The sequence below is a fragment of the Stylophora pistillata genome, chromosome 5 (genome assembly GCF_964205215.1).
Source record: "Stylophora pistillata chromosome 5, jaStyPist1.2, whole genome shotgun sequence".
Classification (NCBI taxonomy): Eukaryota; Metazoa; Cnidaria; class Anthozoa; order Scleractinia; family Pocilloporidae; genus Stylophora; species Stylophora pistillata.
Genome location: NC_142523.1, coordinates 20,307,655 through 20,322,325, shown reverse-complemented (window position 1 = coordinate 20,322,325; position 14,671 = coordinate 20,307,655). Strand labels below are relative to the sequence as shown.

At 37.1% G+C, this 14,671-nt stretch overlaps 1 long non-coding RNA gene across 1 annotated transcript; it reads right to left on the bottom strand.

Annotated features, from left to right (window-relative positions):
• Positions 1 to 1,083: 1,083 nt before the first annotated feature.
• LOC148730723 (uncharacterized) lies at positions 1,084 to 2,677 on the bottom strand. The gene is made up of 2 exons (XR_016001011.1): positions 1,954 to 2,677; positions 1,084 to 1,822 (listed from the first exon to the last, which is right to left on the bottom strand). It is a non-coding gene; the product is annotated as an uncharacterized LOC148730723 (long non-coding RNA).
• Between the last annotated feature and the right edge of the window lie 11,994 nt (positions 2,678 to 14,671).

The window sequence follows — 14,671 nt, the reverse complement described above, 5'->3', positions numbered from 1 at the left end:
TTGCTCATAAGATAACATTCTTTCCAAGCCTTGCAAGCTTCATTTGTATGAGACGTTTGTTGTTGAGAACATCGGATGCGAACATCGCCAAACTATGCAATATCTAATTTTTGAGCTTCGTTCGCGGACTGCCCCTATGAAAAGTAGGAGCCGGCCCGCAGATATTTTACATATTTAAAAACTAAAATATTATGAACAACTAGGTGGGTAGTTTTAGTTTCAGTTTCAGAATCGGTGTACGTTTGGAGAAATTCAGATAAACGTTTTCCCTGTTTCATCTTACATAAAAAATGGCCGAAACTGTACCGAGATAAATAATCTATTGTTGTGTTCACATTCACTCTCTGGAAAAATTGAAGGTATCAAAGTGATGATAAATGATGTCGCTATATATGGTATAAGGACCAATCTGTAATGTTATATTTAGCTTGAGATAGAGAGATAAGCACTTCATTCTTTTTTAAGTGTTTTTGCATGGAAATGAGGCCCCAGGCCTCAAACAAGCAGCTGTTGTTACCGTGGCAAAAAGAGTGCTGCTGTCTTAAAAAAAGAGCATTTTGTGCATTTCCCTGAGTGCCTAACTGTGTGCAGGGTTTGAAGAGGGGTTGAAAATTTTCATTTCCCATGATGTTTGATTCTTCCAGAGACTTGTTTTTATAAGCATTTTTAATTGGAAAATTGATATCTGTAAAGTGAAATAATTCATAAAATGTTCTGATATCCAGCACTTGAAGAATCCAGCTTAAGTGCTTACACTGATTTTCTTTTGGCATTTCCTATATCTGAGTAACCTGTAATACACTTTGTACTTCCTATGCAAAATCCAGCTTTGGAATTATTTTTAATTTCATTAATCTGTCAAGAGGATGTAAATCCCAAGAGAAAGTAAAAACAATAATTTTGAATAGAATCGCATAGCTCAAAGTAAACACGCGCTCTGATTGGTCAATACGTCAACCGGAAGAGAGGGTATTTAGCGTGGAATCGCACTAACGCATAAAGCGATATAGCTGACGTGAGTCGCGAGCAAAAATTACTGTTACTAACGTAATTAACGTAAATACAACTAGTGCTACGAAAATATGAACAAATATGAACAAATTTATAGAAAACGAATGTCTTCCGAATTTTGAATTGAAATTGAAATTTTTAGAAAACTGGAGGAAACCACTCACGCTCAAAAGTACGAGAAAACGCATAGCAAAAAATCAAAATGCCAGAGACGAGGGAAGAAAGCCAAACGACAGTTCTCGCCGAGGAAAACCAAACAAGCGTTACGAAAGAAAACCAAAACAGGTATCAATGCCGAAAAGGGTCAAACATCTTTTCCCGAAATCCAGACCATTAATGTAGCCGATACAGACGACAAACTGGCCTCTTTTAAATACAACATGGTTTCAAAACACTGGACGGCAAATTCACAAATTCGAGTGGTCGCAAAACTGTCATCCAAGCGCTCAGTGATGATTTCGACCCAGTGGAGATATCAGAGCTCACTGGCCACTCCAATCCGTAATCCATATCCAGATACAGCCATAATCCTCTGGAAAAACAGCGGCGAATGTCGAATAAGTTGGCCGGTTTCAACCGACGACAGCCACCAACGGCTATTCAAGTCATGCTTTACGGGAGATTGTTCTCAATAGCTCAGCCACGCCAAGCAACACAGCAGCTACTAGTGACCTTGACAGCAATGCCAGTCGTTCTAGTTACCTGATGGCAGGAGCAGTTGGCGGAATGTTTACTGGAGTAACTTTTAATAATTCCCCAGTAAATATTTCCATAAACTTTCAGTCCAGCATTGACACCAACGAGCGACTCCCTGCGATGAAAGAAAAACAGTTAAAATTGTGACTTTTAACTGAACTTTTTTTCGCCAGAGTTTACCGAGAAATTCCAGTCTTAATCATTATATTTTGAATACACTTTTTTTTACAACTGTAAAGCACTTACCGGTTTTTTGTAGATCTTGCTTTGATACCGGAACGCTTGAAATTTTCATTTCGCTTGAGGATTTAACTATTCAGTTGTTGATTGTCGGCGCCACATTTGGCCAAGTGGAGTGGTAGCAGGCAAATCTCTGTCTTAATTAACTCCGTATTGTGTACTTTTAGTTTTTTTTGCTGAAGATTGTAAAATGTGAGGCACCGCTTTCTCCACGAGTTTGAAATAAAAGTGGTTTTCATTCTAAAAATATCTTGTTCCCTCTATTCGCTAGATATTGACACCCGACTTTGAAAGGGTTTCCATTGTTTGCGCACTGGCGTGGCGCACAAAACTACAGAACATCTGGTTTCGCCCAGTGATTTGGTGGCTTTAGCTGTGTGATTCAAGAAAAATTCACGAGGTACAATTAAAATTGTCGACGGTTCAAACGTGAGCGACTTACCTTGCTTTCCATTCCCTTAACAATGACAGTTCTGACAGTTGACTTTAAAATGGCTTTCTTAAGGGCGCGTGTACGGAATAAAAACAGACAATAACATTGGCATTTTAATTTCTTGTTTTCTTATTTTTATTCAGTTATGCGATTCAAGAAAAATTCACTACCTGACTCGTGAATTCCACGTTAAATTTCACTTGAAAAATCGATATCGCACTCATCGCTTCGCGATTCGTGCGATATCGGTTTTTCGCGTGAAATTTAACGTGGAATTCACTCGTCAGGCAGTGAATTTTTCTATAATTGCGAGTGATTATGGACTATTCTAAAATAAGTGATAAAAGAATCCTTGAAATTGTTGGTCTGAAAACTGGCTTTTTTTAAAAAAACTAAAATGATTATTCTTTAATTAATACATTCATGATCATTTTTTTTCTAGATTCATGATGTTGCAGAATTTCTTGGAGGAGATTTGAAGACCAAAAACCAACACATTCTGATAGTTTACAAAAAGATTTTTAAGCAAATGGCAGCAAGCCATGCGATAGCCATTCCACCTAGTGAAAACAATTTAGCATGGAGGTTAGCTCTCCAATCATCTTCCATTCTCAGTGCTTCTCCAGTTTTAAGAGTGGATTCAGCACCCCAAGTGGAAGGTAACCTTAAATCTAAAACGTCTATGGGACGTGTAGAAAGCCAGCCAGTCACGACGCAGCATGTGTCAGTACAGGAAAACAGACTTCGTTTAAGCGCCTCAGACCCTGATCTCCACCATCTGAGGCATGAACGCAGCAGCAAATTGTATTCAGGGTCAGCTAGTGATATTGGAGCTGTTTCTACATCTCCTCGGAGCAGGCGACTCCTTCCGACACCTCCACCTAGTCATGAATCAATGATCGTGCAGTCTAGTTCAAGCGTAAGACTGAAATTAGGAAGTGTTGGTCAGCAAAGAAGAAAGAAACCGTTGGGTTCACAGTAGATAAGAACTAATAATGACTATGATGAATTAAATTGTAGGTCTAGCAGTAGTGAACTTGAAATTTCTTACCAGGATTCATCAACTAGTTTTAACTGACAAAAGTCAGTGGATTCTAGTGATCCACAGGAGAGGAGTCATTAAGGAAGTGACAGTAATGGCTCTGTAGACAGTGGGGAAGAGTTGGACTATAATTCTGATGATGGAGGCAATTATTCTGCTAACAAGAAATTTGAATTGATGGAAATGGACTTATACATCCTCTCAGAAAAATCACCAATGTATATGCATTTTAAAAGCACCTGGAACGATTACATTTTGGTAATTTCCTTTAATTTTTTTTTTTTTACCTTTTTAGTAGGCTGTGTGGGTGTAGGTCATGTGTGTTAACAACTGCATGCTCTGGTTACAGTGTACTGAACTTTAACTCTGTAGACGAAAAAATGGTAAGATCAATGGTGATTGGCAATTTTGTTTCCCATTCGTCCCAGATTTTGCAAACATTTCGGTAAATTCAAAGATATCTGCGATTCAAGGGTACTGATTTGCTAAGCAACTGAAGGACTGGTAGTGAGCCAAAACTACTGTTGAATTCTTTAACAGTGAAAATTTAAGTTTCCAAATATAGCAAGTGATTGTTGATCATCACAGAAGTGTGGGGTGTGCTGGAGCATCCAGTTTCTACAACCTCTATAATTACTTGTCTGATAACTTTGGGACAGTTAGGAAACAGTGAAACTTTGAATCATAGGGACTTTTCCCTACATGTACATGTACATATGGAAAACAGGCTTCAGCACAGAAAATGCCGTTATGAGTAACCAGTTCAGGTCATGGCAGTTTGGGCTTCTTTCCATGAAAGAGCTACATGCTGTACATTGTGTGGTGATAATAAACTAACCCTCATGTCTCAAGGGCTTACAATAAGTTTGAAATTAACAGCTATAAAGATAAGGGGCCACCAGGCTATTGTGGAGCCATGTTGTTTTGTCAGATTATGTGCAAGACTGGGAACTAATCAGATTATATTTCCTATGTGTACACTGTTGGCACTAGAAAAATTACAGTGCATTAACCTTTCTGCACATTTTGAAAATAAACTTGATTCGTACATGTAAAGCTGCTTTAATTTGTAACAGTTTGTTTTCCATTCTTCTCAAGACTGGGAATCAAACAAATTTCTGCAGAACAAATTTCAGGGATCAACACTAACTTTTCAACTTGTTAGCCAAGAGACAACTTAGATGTTACAACTGTTTCAGTTTCTTTCCTAGCCAAACTGGCGAGTGGAAATCAAACACCTCTAGCCAAAACTGAATTTCTACTAGTTTGTGGCTAGCTAGCTACCGTTGATGTTGAGCCCTGAATTTTCTTCGAGAGTCTTAGTAATTGAAGGATTTTCAACTAAGGATTTTGATAAAATAAGGTAATTAAAAACTAGCCGTGTAAAGGTGTTACACTAGTCAGGTGTTTTGGTTGGCTTAACCAGCACTGTTTTTACTAGCTTTAAGTGATGAGCAGACAGGACATGTGAATCTTGTTGTCAAAACTTAGGTCCACAGAAAGAAATCTCTTGTACATGATACCTGTGTTATACACTTGCAATGTAAATAATTTTTAGGGTTAATTGATTATAAATTTTGATTGCCTCTCTCTTCAGAAATCTACACTCCATCACGATCGAAGGAGTTCCACACCAACTTCACCCACTGGATCAAACAAAGTTGACAAGTAACTATACATACATTTATTTAACAACAAGCTGAAATTCCAAATTTGGGGACAGAAGGTCTATTAACTACTCGGTTCTGTAAAAACAAAGTTCTTTATTCGCGCACACACTAATCCAAGTAATGATAATGTAAAGCCAAAATCCACGAGTTTCAGACCTGCTAGCATTTTGCATATATTACGGTCACAATACAATTTACACTAATTAGCAAAGATTCTATTGTGATAAAACGTAAATGGTGGCGTGAATTGCTGATTATGCAAGAAGGTCCATGAAATAGATGCAGTTTGGTCAAAGCACTAGTTGATTGTTGTTTTGCCTTTTATGCAATTGCTGCTGATCGATTTATCTATTTACATGTATTTGTCGTTTTAGTTCTGTCTTTTTTTTTTTTTTTTTTTTTTTCATGTACAATTCTGTTCTCTTTTTCATTTAAGTATATGTAAAAAATCTCCTCAGGAAACACTTTGCTAATATTTAAAACAGGTACATTTTTATTACAAATGCTTTGCAGCTGTATTGCCTAACCTCAGGTCATTGTCCAGTTTGAAGAGAACATGACTTATGGGGAGCAAACAGCCCACCGCAAAAAAACAATTATAAATTGAGGGTTCATGGCTACTGAATATTAGTTAGATTTGAGTCTTTTATATTATTCTCATAACCTTTTTCAGTTCACAGTTATTGCACTTGTTTAATCAGCTGAAGACAGAAATCCTTCAATCTCATGTCACGAAGAAGACATTTATTCTCATCCAGGAGCTTTTTACAGCGGCAGAGAAGAGTTTTAACTTAACAAAATACTTTTGGAAGGTACGGTACACTAACCCCTCAGATACAAGTTAACAACACAGACATATTTCATATGCTCAGATGCACGGTAGTCAGACATGCACATACGATTTTTTTGTATGCTTGCACGGACGCAAACGAATGCACGACTTTGTTGTTCAGAGCTATAAGTTTCCTATGTGTTACATTGTTGTGTAAAACAAAGAACTTTTGGGCTTGAAAAAGAAATAAATGGACAATCTATCATGCTACACGTACACATGTCGCATCGCTATGCAAATTTATCGAATAACGTGCAGTAGCAGTAGATTTGCTTGATCTAAGTGGCTGATAAATCGGACAGAAAGGAAAATGCCATTCATAAAAGGCACTGAAGCACGTGTACCATTAAGAGAATACTCACTAATATGCTTCCCAATTTGTTTATAGCAATCGCACTTCCTTCAATGTTTACGCAGCAGACTGTAAACAATAAAGTTGACATTGGCCAATGTTTTAAACTGTGACTAAAGTTGCTTTCAGATGACAGTATAAGGGGGGCACTGTGCTGTCTGCCTATTAGAGAAGAGTATTTTGTAACACATTATGTGCAAACTAACCTACTATATGGCTGGAATAGCATCCAGTATGGTGACAGTGGAACATAATCCTCTAGCTTCTCTGGTTGTTTGTGTACGATAGCGCCCCCATTACACTACTAGTTAGATGGTTTCCTATAATTTCTCGTCAAGTAATTCTCGTAAGGATGCCTTGGTACTAAAAAATGTAATGAGACATCTTCTGTTATCACTTACATGTGTACTTTTTGTTTCTTTTCAGATTGATAAACTATTGAGAGAATTTCTGGACAATGCTACGTCGCTTCTGTTTGAACTGATGTGTGCTGTGCATCAGGTTAGGTTTGAATACCATTAACTCCTAAGGGTGACTAACAACTCATTTCTACTCAAAATAGCTCCCGTCAATTGAGCATTTAGGTGATGAGAATGAAAGAAATAATCGCTATCGAAAGGACTTCCTGATTGTCAAACAGGTTCTCCTTGCCAGTATCACAGGAGATGTATTGAGAAATGGAGAATATAAATATGGATGTTAAGCGCAGCGTCGTTGATTAGGATTTTGGTTTCTTTACATGTTTCCTAAGCTCATGACAAGGATAATTTGTTAAACAGTCAAGAGCTTCTCTTAGTTAGTGATCATTTCCTACATTTTCATGACTGTAATAAACGACTCAGGGATGACATTGTAAGGAGAAATCAGATGATAGTCACTCATTGTTAACTTTGACGCTTGGTACCTCATCCTCACATTCTTACAGTGAACAATGTTTAGTAACTAAACTGAATTTATGATAACTTTACGAGATTAAGTTTCTTGTTATTTCAGGGCAACTGCTTTTCAGTATAAGACAATGTCCTAAACATTTTTTGGCTCCTGAAGATTGTTGAAGCCCAAGAACAAGCAGTAAGTATTTCACTTAAGGACATGAAGTATTTTCCTTCGGCTTTCAAAAGTTACTCGTTCATTTGAGGGGTTCAGATGAGGCCAACGGTTTCTTTCTTCTTTGCTGACCAACACTTCCTAATTTCAGTCTTGCGCTTGAACTAGACTGCACGATCATTGATTCATGACCAGGAGGAGGTGGAGGAAGGGGTCGCCTGCTCCGAGGAGATGTAGAAACAGCTCCAATATTACTAGCTGACCCTTAATACAATTTGCTGCTGCGTTCATGCCTCAGATGTCGTAGATCAGGGTCTGAGATGCTTAAATGAAGTCTGTTTGCCTGTCCTGACAGATGCTGTATCGTGACTGGCTGGCTTTCTACACGTCCCATAGACGTTTCAGATTTTAGGTTACCTCCCACTTGGGGTGCTGAATCCACTCTTAAAACTGGAGAAGTACTAAGAATGGAAGATGATTGGAGAGCTAACTTCAATGCTGATGTTTGATCTCAGAGTTTGGTATTGGATCAACTAATTAGTGTTTTTGTGTGGGTTACACAAAGTGTAAACTGTCATGATCCAAGCTATTTATTTGATACCGGTAGTCTATTTGGGTTAATTCATCGCAACACTGATATACATGAAAAATTACACTCTTGACTGGCTGAAAACAGGTAGGTGCCTTTTCCATGTATCACTAGTGCAAAACTCAGTTACAAATGTAAATTAGGCTCAGCAACAATAGATCACACTGGAAACCAATGAGACTTATACAAAGGAGGTTTTGGTGATTGATACACCCTTAAGCTGACCAAAATAAACGAAAGCCTGGATAAATTTTAGGTCTATTGAAAAACAATAACAATACTGCATTCCTGAGTAAGATTTTAGCTGAAAGCAAATTTTCATAGTATGTCAAGTTGACCATTTACATGACGATGTCAAGTTCACCTATTTATTTCAAGTCTCCACATAGCTTGAATTTGGGAAACACACTGGCATGAAGTTACAACCTCAATAATGAGAAAAGCTAAAAATTCTGATACTTTAAATAATGATACTATTGTGTACTAGCTTACCTGTTCATTGAACCCTGTTATGTTTACGTCATCATATCTCTCATTACTGTTCCTGAAATCTATTACGGTGAAATTCTATCTATAATAAACTTTCTGTTAAATAAAACCTCCAGGTAAAATTGTAAATCTTATTGGGATAAAAAATTATTAGCAGTGTCAGTGTAATGTACTACTCAACATATGATTCATTAAAATATTGCTTGTGTTCTGATCTTGTTATACACTTATTTTTCTCCGAAATTCTTCCATTTGCAACCCCATATCTACCTACTTTAACTGAATTTTTCTGTGTTTTTTATTGAAAATACAATCAAACCCAAATAGAATAATTATAAGAAATGAAAACCTATGCTTACATGTATTTATTATATACATACTGAGAAAACCGCAGAGTAAATTTTCGTTTGCAAACCGATGTAAACCAATCAAATGTCGCGTATCGCTTTTACCACATGTGAGAAAAGCGATACGTCCAATCAGGAGCCGCGTTTCATGTTTTTTCACGTGCGAGCCGCACGGCAAGTTAAAGTTTTCATTCAAGGCTGGTTGGCGCGGTTTCGTACACCGCACAAGCTATCGCTTTGCAAATAATTTTTATTCGCATTTCTTCCATCTTTGATATTGAAAGTTCCTGTCTCGGCGAAAGCCATAAGTGAAAAGCTTTTCGTCATCCACGGTTCATAACTTTTGGATTCATAACTTTTGGATTTTACACACCACATTTTGTACACCGCACAAGCCATCGCTTTGCAAATATTTTTATTCGCATTTCTTCCATCGTTAATATTGAAAGTTCCTGTTTCGGCAAAGCCATGAGCGAAAAGCGTTTCGTTATCCACGGTTCATAACTTTTGGATTCATAACTTTTGGATTTTATTTCAGCTCTTTCCCTTTTTACGAAGCTGCTTTCTTTCAGTGATTGTTGTTTGACCACATTTGTTTAAACAAAGCTTGTCATAATTTAAGGAGAGTGTTCAATCTCAGTATGTATATAACAAACATAATACCACATGGAAAGTGCGCGCGTACGGTATTTACACACTCGCTATTTTGTATCCGATATCTCACTCGGTCACTTCGCTGACTTGTTCGATTTCTGATACGCCACAACTCGTGCGTAAACACCGTACGCGCGCAGTTACCATGAAGTATTCTATATGTACTGTCCAAAATTAGCCATACATTGAAACCAAATCAAGCTCCTAATGGCTTCTAGTGTAGATTATATCATTTTCCTTATGTACTGGTACACAAAATGCCAAAGATTTTCTTGCTTCCCTGGAGTTAATTTCACATCACTTGCCTTGGAAGAGAACATTAACCTACAAACTTCAGAACCCAATTCCATTTTGTTACGTAAACAAATCATGACTGAATCTATCAGGCCACTGTGTGATATAATGTTTAGGTTTTTTTTCAGTACCTAAAATCTTCATGTTTTCTGTTGTCGAAATGAGACCACAACAGAGTTTGGCAATTAACCCTGACTTTAATGAACATTTCAGCACTATATTGTATGCTAGTTATCGTTGTTTTTATTGATGAGCAGGAACAATATTGAAAACTATCTAACCATAATCAGATTATTAGCTAGAACAAGCTCATTATGACACCAGACACTAAAAGCAGCTCAATGGCGTGAGACACACATGTACGCAATGCGGACTTACTTTTCTTTATTCTCATCACTTGTCTACTTGATGTTGTATTAAAATAGTAAGGAGAAATTCTGTCTTGGTCACTTATGGCAGTCAACGGGTTGAGGCAGAATAGAAGCAAACATTTAGAAAAGATTGCTCATTCCAAGAATTATCGAAACAATGAGAAATACAAATTGAAATAATATCATTGGACAAAAAGATTAACCAAATATTTTAAAGTTTATACAACTGCAACTCGTTTCAAGGTGGCGAAAGGCTCCTTTCCTAAGCTCCTACTCGCTCTATTCGGAACGTGCAAGAAACAGTTTTCCTTCTTTACGGTGGGGATTGACATTTACGGTCTATTAGTTCATACTTTGGTCAATCTGTGTCTTTAAAGGAACCGTTTCAACTTGGTTTGCCGCCACTTGGAAAATTTGAGGAATTAACGAATTCAACAACGTTTCTTTTCCAATTGACCACTTTCAAAAATGGCTGCCGGATTAATATTCTTTTATTCAAATTTAAATTAGCCTTTCTGGCCTCGCTTGAGATAATGTATTCTTTTGAACTTTGTACTAGAGAACGAGGCCAGAAAGGCTAATTTAAATTTAAACAAAAGAATATTAATCCAGCAGCCACTTATGAAAGTGATCTATAGAATACGACAATACGCAACCAACTTAAAATAAGCAAAGTTCCAATAGTACGCGACCATGGCCAATTTAATTTAACAACTAAATTTTGAACACAAATTTCACATCGCCTGACGGTTGACGAGGACAACAGAAATATTCTAAATGCTTTACAGTTTGCTTCTTCTAGTAATCTAAAACTTTTAAGTCAAAACAAGACAGACTTGTCTTTTTCAATTTTTATTTTAGTTACAAACGCACATTTTCAGGCTACAGGCGAGTAAGTTGGTCAATCAGATAGCAGAACTAGTGAAGGAATGCCGATAGATTTTTACTAACATATGTTGATTAGTGCATATCTTAACCCCTAAAACTTTTACAACATCAGTATGCATATTCTCCAGAGTGTTCTTTTTACATTTCTTATGGCGCTCCTTCAGTCGGCAACCATTTCCTTTATTCTTGTGACCTTAATGTTTGATTTACCACCGACAATGTTGGGAGAAATTAGCTGCTGGTCAATCTGAAGGGTGAAGGGTTAAGGGTTAAGGGATCTTAAGAACGACCTTAATCCAACGACAACAGCAGCGTCTCATAATCAAAGGTTGATATCTTCGTTCTATTTTCAGAAATATTTTTTACAGAGGATCATGGAACGTTTAACGTTATTAGTAACGTTATTAGCCGGGACTGCTCGTAATCATTAATGCCGTTTATTTTTCTTTCGATTTCTGCTCCAGTAAGTTTTCTTCGGCTATTTTTGTTGAGAGGGCATTTTTTTTTTTTTTTTTGGAGTATTAAGAATAAATAGCAAACGATCTTTTTGTACTATTTTTCCCGCAATTGTTGTTGCAGTTGTAATATTTGATAACTTATATTAAGCGTTTTGAGATACTCTAGAAGGTTTATCAATTACAAAGGCTTGCAGACGAGGAAAGAGGAATTATTCAGAGGTTTATCAGAGGGGACATATCGGAGTGGTACTAATCGAAAACTTACTTCATTGTCTTAAAAAAAGTACATGAAAATTAACACTGAAAAAAATACAAGACAAAACCAAAAGCAAAACAAAACATATACAGGCTGTTAAATGAGTTGAAGAAGATTTTTTTGTAACGCCCAAGCATAAATGATCAACATTTAAATTTCTGTCGTTGAGTAAATGATTAGGGGCAGAAGAAATGAAAGGGCAAATTAGACAAGTGAACCTTCAAATCCCTAATGAATCATTGCCATCAATATTTTTGTTGTCTCATAAATGTAGCAGATATTACATCAGAAAGCCAGTTTCCCCTGACAAGTCCCATAGTTGAACTACTGGAGAAAGTCACGGATTTAGTGTTAAAACAGCCATCACTTAGGTGACGATGGAAACATTTCTCGTTCCCTTTATCAAATCTAGTGTGTAGGTATCATATTGAATTCTCTTTCCCATTGTTAGCAGTTCAAGAGGTCATTTTATTTAAGATAAGTCGTTCTTAAAGTAATTTTTGTATATAAAACTGTTGAACTTGGATTATTTTTGCCAAACGTTTTCCAAAATCCTGCTCGACCATGCTCCTCTATCCCCAACTTCACAGTCAGTCATAACGGGTCGTGAAACAGTTGAGGACTCTATATGTAGTATTCTAGTCGTTTTGAATTCTGTCCTCTGCATGGAAAGTCCACAGAGTTTTGCGTAGAGTTGAGCTTGAAACAAATGAGATTTGTTCGAGATACCCCAACTGGGAAAAAAAGGAATAAAACTCACCAATTTTGAACTGACCTACAGTTGCTGTGGTTGTTTCCGTTAATAACTGCTTTTCCATAACGAAACGCTGTAAGTTTACATGACTTTATTAAACGTAGACAGCCTTGGGGGTTCAACTTCATCTCAGAAAGAGTTCATGCTTGTTACACGGCTATCAACCGTGCCTAGAAAGCTGGTGTTGTAGAGCGCCGCACTGCCTTACGGGAGGTCAAAGGTTAAAGCCCTAGACTGGACCAACACTCAGGGTCTCGAAATAACTAAGGGGGACGTGCTGCCTTTGCTCTGACATTTGCAAATGGTTAGAGGGTCTTGTCTTCTCGGATTAGGACGATAAGTCCTAGGCGTCGTCTCCTACGCCTTCTGTATATTGTTTAGCGGGGTACGTCCCCCCGACTCAACAGTGAAAACTGCCTTACACAGAAGCTTGTAAATTATTTGGACCAAAGCAACGCTCACGAAAGCATTTTCTTCTATGCAGCCGGCTCGGGAAGTTCAAGCGCTGATGCTCTCTTGCAATTGATCAGTGTTGCATCATCCTGATCGGCGCACCAAGTTAGTACTGATCGAGATGATCGGGGCGGTCGTACATCCGAGCGATGGAAGTTTTCTTCATCGTCCAAATCGTTACAGATCTTTTGCCTTGGTTTCCAAAAATTTATGTTGATCTCTCAAGCTTCATTTGGGACGACTCACACAGACGATCATTTAGGAAGGCCACCGTATTACGACCCGCCTTCATCATCCTAAACGCTTGCCAATTACTGATAACTGTCAAAAGACAAAATGATACAAACTTACATCGAGAAACAAAACCGAGACACAAAACAAAAAAAAAACAAAGAAAAAAGAATTTAGAACTGTTGGAAATGGAAAATTTTTTCTTGAGGGCCGTCAGCTGAAGCAGTCTAATGATGTTACTAAACGTTATGTTATTTGTCACCATATGGCTGCAAGCGTCACGGGTCTCTCGCTTGATTGGCCGATTTAAAAGAGTGATGATGTTATAATTCTAATTTTTTATTTATTTATAGGGTTGTTAATGTTCCTTTTCTCTGGATGGTTGTTAATATTATACTATTGCATTTAGCATCATCGTCATTATCGCAATTGTTATTATCATTCTCGCTTTTTCTGTCCTGACCCAACAGTCTTTACCATGCGCGTTTCTATCTATTTCAACGGGATATTATTTAGAAATATTTTATTTCAGAGGTAATTTCTAGTTTGAAATTCCTTTAACGTTTCATGATTGAAGAAAACTTCACAAGCTCTATAATGATAAGACTCCCTATTTACTCTCGATATAACTTTTCAAACGTGTTTGTTTGAATATTATTACGTTAAGAATACCACAAATAATAATAAGTTAATTGCAGATCAGTCGTCGTGTTCAAAAAGATCTAGGCTATCTGAGAATTTTTTTTAACTAATTATTCCCAGATTAAACGGCATATAGTCCTATTACACAGACAAGTAGCTAATTGTCCAAATATCGCAGGATGTTTGTAAAATCGACTCGTGCGTTATTACTATTTCTTTTCTACTTATATCTGTTAGATTGTAATACCTAATGATAAGTAGCCAAGGTATAAAAGTCATCGCGTCCTATGGTTCGACGTTTAATTTGAAAACTTCAATTACTGTTTTCCATTTGAAGGTCTGTATTCATCTATACTAAGGACATGACCACAACATGACATACATACCAAAACAACAAATGGGTTGTGCCTTTGTTATTGTAGTTTCAACACGCAGAACTGACTGCATGAAATTGACAGCAACGGAACATTACAAACACATCGATGTAAAGATTAACAGGAACATTCTTTATTTTCCTCTACATTTCTGTCATTTGGTCGTTTTCCATAAGAGTACTGTCATTTTTACAAAGTTCAAGGTATCCACAGATGTTTGCAAATGAGATTCCGAGCGCGACGCTCGATGATTTTACCTGAAAATTCCCGAAATTATTTGAAGAGAGTCTATATTCCTTTTAAAAACTGTAACCAAGGGAAAGAGAGATTGGATAACTTTCAACTCCCAGAAGTAATTACTGAGAAAATTCTCCCTTCAATATACATACATTATATCCAGTAAACAGGTAATGAGAATATTCAAACTTATCTGGTAGTTATCTCAATCTAACATAAAATCATTATATCCACTTTACAAAGAAATATGTAGCACTTAGAGGGGAGAGGTAACAATCAGACCTTGGAAGTTAAAGGGTTTACCTTCCCCC